Source organism: Protopterus annectens, chromosome 9.part0, assembly GCF_019279795.1.
Source record: "Protopterus annectens isolate FY-2018-M chromosome 9.part0, PAN1.0, whole genome shotgun sequence".
NCBI classification, from domain to species: domain Eukaryota; kingdom Metazoa; phylum Chordata; order Ceratodontiformes; family Protopteridae; genus Protopterus; species Protopterus annectens.
Window position 1 is genome coordinate 1,914,810,203 of NC_056743.1, and position 10,455 is coordinate 1,914,820,657.

The window sequence follows — 10,455 nt, forward strand, 5'->3', positions numbered from 1 at the left end:
CCTTAAGGACATATCAGTGTCCACAATAGGGACAGCTGAGAGGTCTGCCTTAAGGACATATCAATGTCCACAATAGGGACAGCTGAGAGGTCTGCCTTAAGGACATAGTGTCCACAATAGGGACAGCTGAGAGGTCTGCCTTAAGGACATATCAATGTCCACAATAGGGACAGCTGAGAGGTCTGCCTTAAAGACATATCAATGTCCACAATAGGGACAGCTGAGAGGTCTGCCTTAAGGACATATCAGTGTCCACAATAGGGACAGCTGAGAGGTCTGCCTTAAGGACATATCAATGTCCACAATAGGGACAGCTGAGAGGTCTGCCTTAAGGACATTTCAGTGTCCACAACAGGGACAGCTGAGAGGTCTGCCTTAAGGACATATCAATGTCCACAATAGGGACAGCTGAGAGGTCTGCCTTACGGACATATCAATGTCCACAATAGGGACAGCTGAGAGGTCTGCCTTAAGGACATATCAGTGTCCACAATAGGGACAGCTGAGAGGTCTGCCTTACGGACATATCAATGTCCACAATAGGGACAGCTGAGAGGTCTGCCTTAAGGACATATCAATGTCCACAATAGGGACAGCTGAGAGGTCTGCCTTAAGGACATATCAATGTCCACAATAGGGACAGCTGAGAGGTCTGCCTTAAGGAGATATCAGTGTCCACAATAGGGACAGCTGAGAAGTCTGCCTTAAGGACATATCAGTGTCCACAATAGGGACAGCTGAGAAGTCTGCCTTAAGGACATATCAGTGTCCACAATAGGCACAGCTGAGAGGTCTGCCTTAAGGACATAGTGTCCACAATAGGGACAGCTGAGAGGTCTGCCTTAAGGACATATAAGTGTCCACAATAGGGACAGCTGAGAGGTCTGCCTTAAGGACATATCAATGTCCACAATAGGGACAGCTGAGAGGTCTGCCTTAAGGACATATCAGTGTCCACAATATGGACAGCTGAGAGGTCTGCCTTAAGGACATATCAATGTCCACAATAGGGACAGCTGAGAGGTCTGCCTTAAGGACATTTCAGTGTCCACAACAGGGACAGCTGAGAGGTCTGCCTTAAGGACATATCAATGTCCACAATAGGGACAGCTGAGAGGTCTGCCTTACGGACATATCAATGTCCACAATAGGGACAGCTGAGAGGTCTGCCTTAAGGACATATCAGTGTCCACAATAGGGACAGCTGAGAGGTCTGCCTTACGGACATATCAATGTCCACAATAGGGACAGCTGAGAGGTCTGCCTTAAGGACATATCAATGTCCACAATAGGGACAGCTGAGAGGTCTGCCTTAAGGACATATCAATGTCCACAATAGGGACAGCTGAGAGGTCTGCCTTAAGGACATATCAGTGTCCACAATAGGGACAGCTGAGAAGTCTGCCTTAAGGACCTATCAGTGTCCACAATAGGGACAGCTGAGAAGTCTGCCTTAAGGACATATCAGTGTCCACAATAGGCACAGCTGAGAGGTCTGCCTTAAGGACATAGTGTCCACAATAGGGACAGCTGAGAGGTCTGCCTTAAGGACATATCAGTGTCCACAATAGGGACAGCTGAGAGGTCTGCCTTAAGGACATATCAGTGTCCACAATAGGGACAGCTGAGAAGTCTGCCTTAAGGACATAGTGTCCACAATAGGGACAGCTGAGAGGTCTGCCTTAAGGACATATCAATGTCCACAATAGGGACAGCTGAGAGGTCTGCCTTAAAGACATATCAATGTCCACAATAGGGACAGCTGAGAGGTCTGCCTTAAAGACATATCAGTGTCCACAATAGGGACAGCTGAGAGGTCTGCCTTAAGGACATATCAGTGTCCACAATAGGGACAGCTGAGAGGTCTGCCTTAAGGACATATCAGTGTCCACAACAGGGACAGCTGAGAGGTCTGCCTTAAGGACATAACAGTGTTTCAGCTACAAGGCTTCTGAATGCCTATTACTTTAAATTTAAGTTTTTAGTTTAAGTTTTAACTAGTACTATCATCAGAAATCTGTGTTATACTCTGCACTGTATTGTTCTTGTAGGGTTGGCGTTGTTATAGGTGCTTTAAGTTTAAAACTACTACTAACATCATAAAGCTGTGTTTTACTCTGCACTGTATTGTTCTTGTAGTGCTTAACATTTACAGATTTAGCGACAGACTTCTCCACTTTTAAATAGTCATAACTAACTTGAATAGGAACATATTCAAATTGCTACTAGCATACTTGCATAGACTACTGAGTGTGGCATAGCTGACTATTACTAGTGTTAATGATAAGATTATTCTCTGTGTAGAGTGTATGTCTAGCAGTCGCAAGATAAGCACGCCTATAGGTTACACGTGTAGATGTTGATACTGGCGTTCCTTGCTTAATCCAAAGATACCAGATGTAATTGTTTGCTTTCAGTGTTTTATCTGGGCCAGGATGCTAACACGAATGTATTTTGCCTATGCACCAACTGTTTTTACAATCCTAAAGTGTAGTTTGATGTAGAAGGGTACTGCATACTAACATCTATACCTCTCCCCTACTGCCTACCTCTATCTAACTCTAAATACAGTAGCCTGCTACATATCACTGTCGTTACTAATATCTAGCTAGTGCATGTAACGTGTCATTTAAAAGTGGTATCTCTCCTTTCTCTCATTCTAGGAACCCCCCCCACTACAGTACACCGCGTGGCTCCCAGGTTCTTGGCATCGGCGGTGCGAATGCACAAACCTTAAACTTCCCATCTACTTTCACTGAAAAGGACTCTAGGGTAAAGGAAATACCCATATTTTTAGTGTACTTACCAGGTTAGCGTCTTGCAGGCAGGAAAACAAACAGTACCTTACAAATCTACTGGCAACCAAACACTAGGCTGCCAAAACTACAGGTCTTTGCATCCTAGAAGGTGCTATTCTTCACCTGACCTCATACTTACAACTGGCTGCCTCTAAGGCCCTGCAAACTCCCAGTAGGTGTATTCCCCGCTCCGCTTTGCCCTCGCTTCGCTCGGGCTCGCTCCGCACCCCACCCTGCCCCCATATCCCACCCGCCCCCACTACCCCTAAATTTATAGTTATATCTAGCCCATCCCACCCTTTCTCCCTCCCTATCACACCTGTCCTCCAATTTACAACTCCTCCTCCCTCACTCCTCGCCAACTCCCAAAAAAATTCAGTACCCCCTCCTTTTCATCCATCCCACAAGCTACCTCTTTCTTATCATCATGGTCAAAACTATGTATTCCTTCATCTCTTCACTAACTTTACTTCTTCTTATCTTGTACCTTCTATCAAGATACGAACACCAAACACTCTTAGGAATTCCCTTTCCCAAGGCTCACACTACCACACATACACACTTTCCCCCTAACACAATAGTACCCTCTCTCCACCCTGCAAAAACACTAGGTCTCTATAAAACTCATCTAACCCTTCACTACCCTAGCTCAACCAAAAATAAATCTCACCTCAAATTACTATGCAAACTCCATAGATTCCTAGAGCACCTAAAACAATGTATTACCCAACATGGTGACATTCACCCGAATCCAGGCCCTACCACCAATTGTGATTCTGTCACCTCAACATTACCCCAAGCTCCTACTAACTCCCTCCTCATCTTTCACCTTAACCTGAGAAGCATAAACAATAAAGTACATAGCTTACATGCTATGATAGCCACACATCCCCCAGATATCTTGTGCCTATCTGAAACATGGCTCAAACCTGCCACAAAGGATGAAGAAATTCTCCCACCTGGCTATAATATCTTAAGGATGGATCGAATAACCAAAAGGGGCGGAGGAATAGCTGTAATGTTTAAGAACAGATTTAACATCATTAGGAATCCACTGCATCCTCCCCAGGTCTCTAACACAGAACTTATTGCACTAAAGATTTGCATTAACACCCAAAAATGCATCAATCTTGTTGTAATCTATATTCCACCAGGGAAGAACCTTGAAAACCTAGAGCAAACTTTAAGTTGGTTAGCCACCAACTACCCTCAAGAAACTATAGTACTGGGGGATTTCAATATTGACTGGTCCCACTGCTCCGCCAAGTCAAATCCCCAACCAATCAATCTATATGGCTTCTCCCAAAATATTACATCTCCAACTAGAATTGGTAATACCCAGCAAAAAGAGAGCACAATTGACTGGATTCTCACCAATAAAGATCCGAACAACTATACCACTGGTACCCTCCCTAATGACCTTAGTGACCACCTTGTCACTTACATTTTAAAACACAAACTTTCTTGTACCAACCCGCCCTTATGCAAACTTGTTAGAAATAGAAAAAAGTTTAACCCAGAACTATTCCTTGCGGAACTAAAATCCTGCAATTGGTCTATCCTAAATACTCTACCCCTAGCCGAGAGCGTGTCATACTTCAATGACACATTCTTAAACATTCTCCACTCTCATGCCCCAAACCGACAAATTAGAACCAAAGACCGCATAGCTCCCTGGTTAACAAGAGAAACCAAAACAAAAATTAAACTCCGCGACCAGGCTTGGCACAAATGGAGAGCTACCAAAACTCCCCTAGACCATACTTTATTTCAATAACTAAGAAACTCTACGAAATCGGACATAACTCGTGACAAAAAACAGTATTTCTGTCACCTCCAGGACAAACACCAGACTAACCCAAAAAAGTTCTGGGCTGGTTTTAATAACCTCCTCCATCCTGGTAAATCAACTACCCCAACCCCTGAGAATCTCACTGGTCAAGAACCAGAAGTGGTAGCAAACACCTTTAACACTTTCTTTACTGAGACCATCCAGTCCTTAGCCAATCATCTACCTACCTCTTCCCCCTCCTTAACTCTTCCTGATGACACACCTCCTCTCTCCTTTAACTTACAACCAGTTTCTACCTCCTATATTCGTACTATTAAAAACTGAAACCGTCCACCCTAGCGGCCAATCGCCTCCCAGCGGAATACCTACAAATATCGTCTGATGTCATTGCCTATCCTATATCAATCCTGATTAATAGATCTATAACTGAGGCTACCATCCCCCCCATTTGGAAAATTTCATACATCATTCCACTTCATAAGGAGGTTCCTCCACAGAAATATCTAACTATAGACCCATTGCAATATTGTCTCCAATAGCTAAAATAATGGAACGGTGTGTTCACAAACAACTCCTACACTACCTCACCCTCAATAATCTCCTGTCTATAACCCAGCATGGCTTCCGCCCCCACCATAGTACAACCACTGCCCTCCTCTCCTTTGTCGACTCAGTCAATAGTAACCGTAACAAAAAACTAACATCCTCTGCTCTCTTTCTCGACCTATCGAATGCTTTCGATATGGTTAACCATCAGCTATTACTACACACCCTACAAATCCTCCATCTTGACAACTCAGCCCTAAGCTGGTTTAAGGATTACCTCACTGGTAGGCAACAAGCAGTCCAATGGCAAAATAGTCTATCTCACCTGCTCTCAAACAACATTGGTGTTCCACAGGGCTCCATACTTGGTCCCCTTCTTTTCTGTTTTCATAAATGATCTCCACACAGTCATCCCCAGAGCCACCTGCATTCAATATGCAGATGACTCAACCCTGATCTGTTCTGATCGGTCTCTTCAGAATCTCCAAGCAGCCACCCAACAATGTTTCGCTAAAGTTGAAAAATGGTTCTCCGACCGGAAACTCATACTCAACCCGACTAAAACCAAGTTACTTCTATTTTTCCCCACATCCACCAATCCAGTACCTCAAGAACCGCCTCCTGACAATCCGAGGACCTTCTTTGTGGAATCCTTTAATGGCACCATCATTGAGCCCGTCCCTATACCAAACTATTAGGTGTCACTATTGACCACAAGCTTAAATTCGACATGCACATTGCCCAAACCATTAAGTCAGTTAACAAGAAACTTGGCTCTATGTACAGAATCAAGAACTTTCTTACTCCTCATGCTAAATTAACCATTGCTCGTACCCATCTCCTTTCCACCCTACTATATGCCTCACCGATACTATCATTCCTCAACAAACGTGAGCTTAATAACCTCTACCACCTACCATCATATTGCCAGATTTGTAACAGGCACACCCTATCGTACCCACCATTGCCTCAACCTCAAGAAACTAGGCTGGCTGGAACTGCCCAATCTTCTTAAACTAAACCAACTCACCGAAGCATTCAAAATAATTAATCAACCAGAGAAAACCCCCTTGCTGAGCAAAATCCTGACCCCCTACACCAACTTAAGTAGCCTTCGATCCTCAAACAGTATTCAGATACTAACCATCAAATCTAATAACATGGGTGGCGATGCTCTTTATGCTAACTCCATTGGAAAGCTATGGAATTCCCTTCCCAACAACCTCAGGCTCATGACCTCACTCAATCTATTCAAAACTAATCTCAGAGAATTACTTAAGTCTCAATGGTTATGCCCATGTTCCAACCCTGACTAATCCTAATAGGTCTATCAGTACCTAATCTCTGTTCTGCCTCTCAAGCTTTATTCTAGTACTTTTCTACCTCCACATGTATCTATGTCATATGATCATCTCAAAAAATGCCTACCAAACTATCAGCTTGTATATTTAGATGTTGTTATTTGTGTTATTATTATATTAATGTAGTTTATTGTATCTAATTGTTTGGTGATACTACTGTTAACTGTGGGAGCTTTTCTCCCCGGGCCTCTACTGAAAAAGGACATGTATCCAGCTAGACTAGCCCGGTCAACAAATGTAAATGTAAAATGTAAATGTAAATATTTACTTTTTAAATTTATATGGGGACATTCAGGCCAATAAAGCCAAACACCACTAGCTGTAGACATGGTGTGTTTTGGCCTTGTTTTGAGCTTGTCAGTTCAGCATAAGTGGGTTGTTTGCCCATAAACATTAACCTTTAAAATACACGTCCATCCGTCCACAACCCCTTTTCCCATTCTTGCAAATAAATGTTGACAATCATCTAGAGACACTTTTCATACCATCAGGTGAATATTCCAGCCACAGCTGTGTTCCTATACCTCACACATGCATGCACACTCACACCTATGGCCAGTTTACAGTGTCCAATCTACCTGCTGCATGTCTTTGGAATGTGGGAGGAAACCAGGGTACCCAGAGCAATTCCACATGGGGGGATATGCAAACAATGCACAGAAGGCATCCCAACTGAAAATTGAACTGCAGAATCTTTTGCTATGTGTAACAACACCGCCAGCTGTGCTACACGAATGACAGCAAATGTTGACCAGATGTTTATATATAATGATATATAAATGTGTATATGTATGTAGAAATGCATATGCATGTATATAGATTCACATATGTATGTGTGTATGTACGTATATGTATTTTTAAATATATATGTGTGTGTGTGTGTGTGTGGGTATATATATATATATATATATATATATATATATATATATATATATATATATATATATATATATATATACATACATACACACACACACACACACACACACACACACACACACACACACACACACACACACACACACACACACACACACACAAACATATATATATGGAATCCGGACACATGCTCGACTAGCATATGTCCGAATCACAAAACTTCGAACACACATAGATGAAAGCGCTTAACATCGATAAGCGCTTCCGTGTATGTGTACCTGTTTTGCAGATCGGACTACAGTGCAGGTAAGGGAAAATTCCCTTTTCCTCACTGTAGTGCGATGTCGGAGTGAGAATAATAAAGTAGGGGGTGTGTGGGGGGTGAAGCCCTCCTGCAAAAACGTACATTTTTTTTTTTTGAACTACACATACATGGAAGCGCTTTTTGATAAGCGCTTTTATGTATGTGTGTTCGATGTTTGTGATTCGGACATATGCTAGTCGAGCATGTGTCCTAGACCCATATTATATATATATATATATATATATATATATATATATATACTTTACTTCCAACCTATTTATATATGTTACTAATTCTACCATCGACATTTTTGTTTGTTTTTGAGATGCTCATGTAAATAGCCTATAATCACAAATATAGTCATTTGTTATCCATAAATTTTATTTTCCTAGATTTATGATATATGCAATCTGAACTCTTGAAAATTTAAGCACTGTGTTTTCTTTCCAGACTACACGCCTTTCTTTGTATTTAATGTATATTCATTGTGTACTTGGAATTAATAAACAAACAGTTAATCAATAAATCAATCAATCAATAAATAACTGTATAGCTATGACAAGTAAGATGTGACTAATCCTCCCGTAGGGCTCTGGTGATCTTATTCTGCTGCAGGCTCCTGGTGACACTATTTCTTTCACAGACTCTGCGATTGACCCTTTCTCTTCCATATCTTATTGCTGAAACCATACCTTACGAAAGATGTTGGTAATCCTGTTTCGGTTATAAGCTGCTGGTGATCATATTTGCACTAAAGAATGCTTGTGACCCTGTATCATTTACAGACTGGGATATTTTGACTCTGTCCCAAATACAATTTACTGGTAACCCTGCCTTACTGAGTAGCAGTTGGGCTTCCCTTGTTATATACCCCCAATCCTTTTTTCACAGTTATGGAATTCAGCAGGCTCTTTGTTTTAATGGATTATTGATGAGCTGGTAACGTGTTATTTACCTGTAATGAATGCTTCCTTCATACTTGTTTTTTAGCCTGGATATGTGTTTCCTATTTTTCTTGGTCATGCATTCCTGCACATCCACAAATACTCATCAGATTTTACTGACTGTGCTGAGCTGCAGCCATGTCCCATCTTATTAAGGATCTTTTTTATAACATGTCACCATGCCTTACCCTTCTGGGATCTTTTCACAGTTAGCACAGTTTTCTGGGCAGATTATTTCTGCTACGGATGGCTACATTATGTCTGGGTTCCAGCTCATTGAAAACCTGGTTTCTGTTGCACATTACTGCGACCCTGTTCCTGTCATACCTGCCAGCAGGTATCCCTCTCTTGTCAAGGCCCTACATAAGTAATGTGCCACAATACAGATAAGAGGTACAGGTATTTTCTTCTTTGGTTATTAGTCTTTCAGACAGCATTTAAACATCACTTCAGGATAAATCATCAATTTTAATCTTATAATCAGTTAAACAGGTGCATTCAATACATCCTTCTGACTTATTTTCTAACTATTTAACTAATTAACTACCAGTAACTACTTAATTAATTAAGCATTACATTTTAAAGATTTCTGACAATGATGTCTTGCATTTTTTTCAGTTATATTTCAATGAAAGAAAATCTAGGCTATGATGCATAGTGCAACCTTAGTATATCTGCAGATTCTGAGGCCAGAAAATCTTGTATTTATAGTAACTTGACTCATTTACCTCCCCTTTCACACTGTTCCTGTTATACAGACCAAGTACTTTGTTTCTGTTAACCCTGTCTCTTTCCTGCTCAGCAGACCACAGCAGATACGCTAGGTGTTACAGATTACTGTTAACAGACTCTTTGCTTTCAGCAGATAATAGAATTTCCTATCCTGTAGTGATTCCTCCCTAACACTGTTCTGGGTAAAAGATATTTCAGGACTTTATTGGTCACATAGGACCTTCTTTCGTTTGTATTTTCCTTTTAACTTGTAGCATATGTAGTATATTAAAGGGCATTCTCTCTCATTCTATTTACAACATTCAGCACTGGATTCCCTTTTAGTTCAGACTTTTGCTGACCCTATCACAATTACACTCTCCCTGTTGGAAATCTTAACCTGTTTAACCTAAGTAGGATTTGCCAAGGATGATGAAGAAACAAAGATGATCTAAGAGCTCATATTGGAGAACTCATACCCGTGCAGTCGTCCATGTGTTCTTCTTTTGCCGCTGCCAGTCAATGGTTACTCTTTCCAGGGTTGCTTCCGATAATCCAACTTGATGTTATTAGCATGAGAACAGCAGAGATACTAATCGGAGCTTCCTCCCATCTTCTCCTACACACACTTGTCATCACGGATGAATAATTAGTATTAGTTTTTAGGAATAGTTTTTCTGAGCATGGAAGAAGGTCATTTCCTTGAAATTTTCTTGGGTAACAGAGGCTGAAATGAAACTTCAGTGGAAAAAAGCATAGTAATAAATGAAAAACTCTGTATTAATATTGTGTGGTGTTTTTAAGTGTCTTCTATTTTTATGATAACTATTCACATCTACATTCAAAAAAAAAAAAAAAGCCTTTATCTGCTGTCTCCTTTTCAGACAATTTTCTTTAAATAGCAGCCAATGGCTGTCCTGGGAAGCTGGCTATGGTAACCATGGCAACACAGAAGCCGAGGCAGATACATCTAAGGAATCCTCTGCTGTGAATTCGTGCATTGGGGAAGCATGGACTAATGTATACACAGATTTTCAGGGGATGGCTGTTTCTGAGGTCTGTCTGATGTTACCATAGCAGCATCACATTATGTAATTTCTGCTAGGTCTAGGCTTACGTG

At 41.3% G+C, this 10,455-nt stretch overlaps 1 protein-coding gene across 1 annotated transcript in view; it reads right to left on the bottom strand.

The window, feature by feature from the left end:
* LOC122812319 (regulator of G-protein signaling 8-like) overlaps window positions 1–10,217 on the bottom strand; it is a 511,190-nt gene extending 500,973 nt beyond the window's left edge. Inside the window, exon 1 of the mRNA XM_044084724.1 lies at window positions 9,815–10,217. The gene's annotated coding sequence lies outside the window, so the exon portion shown is untranslated. The remainder of the gene's footprint in view (window positions 1–9,814) is intronic.
* Between the last annotated feature and the right edge of the window lie 238 nt (window positions 10,218–10,455).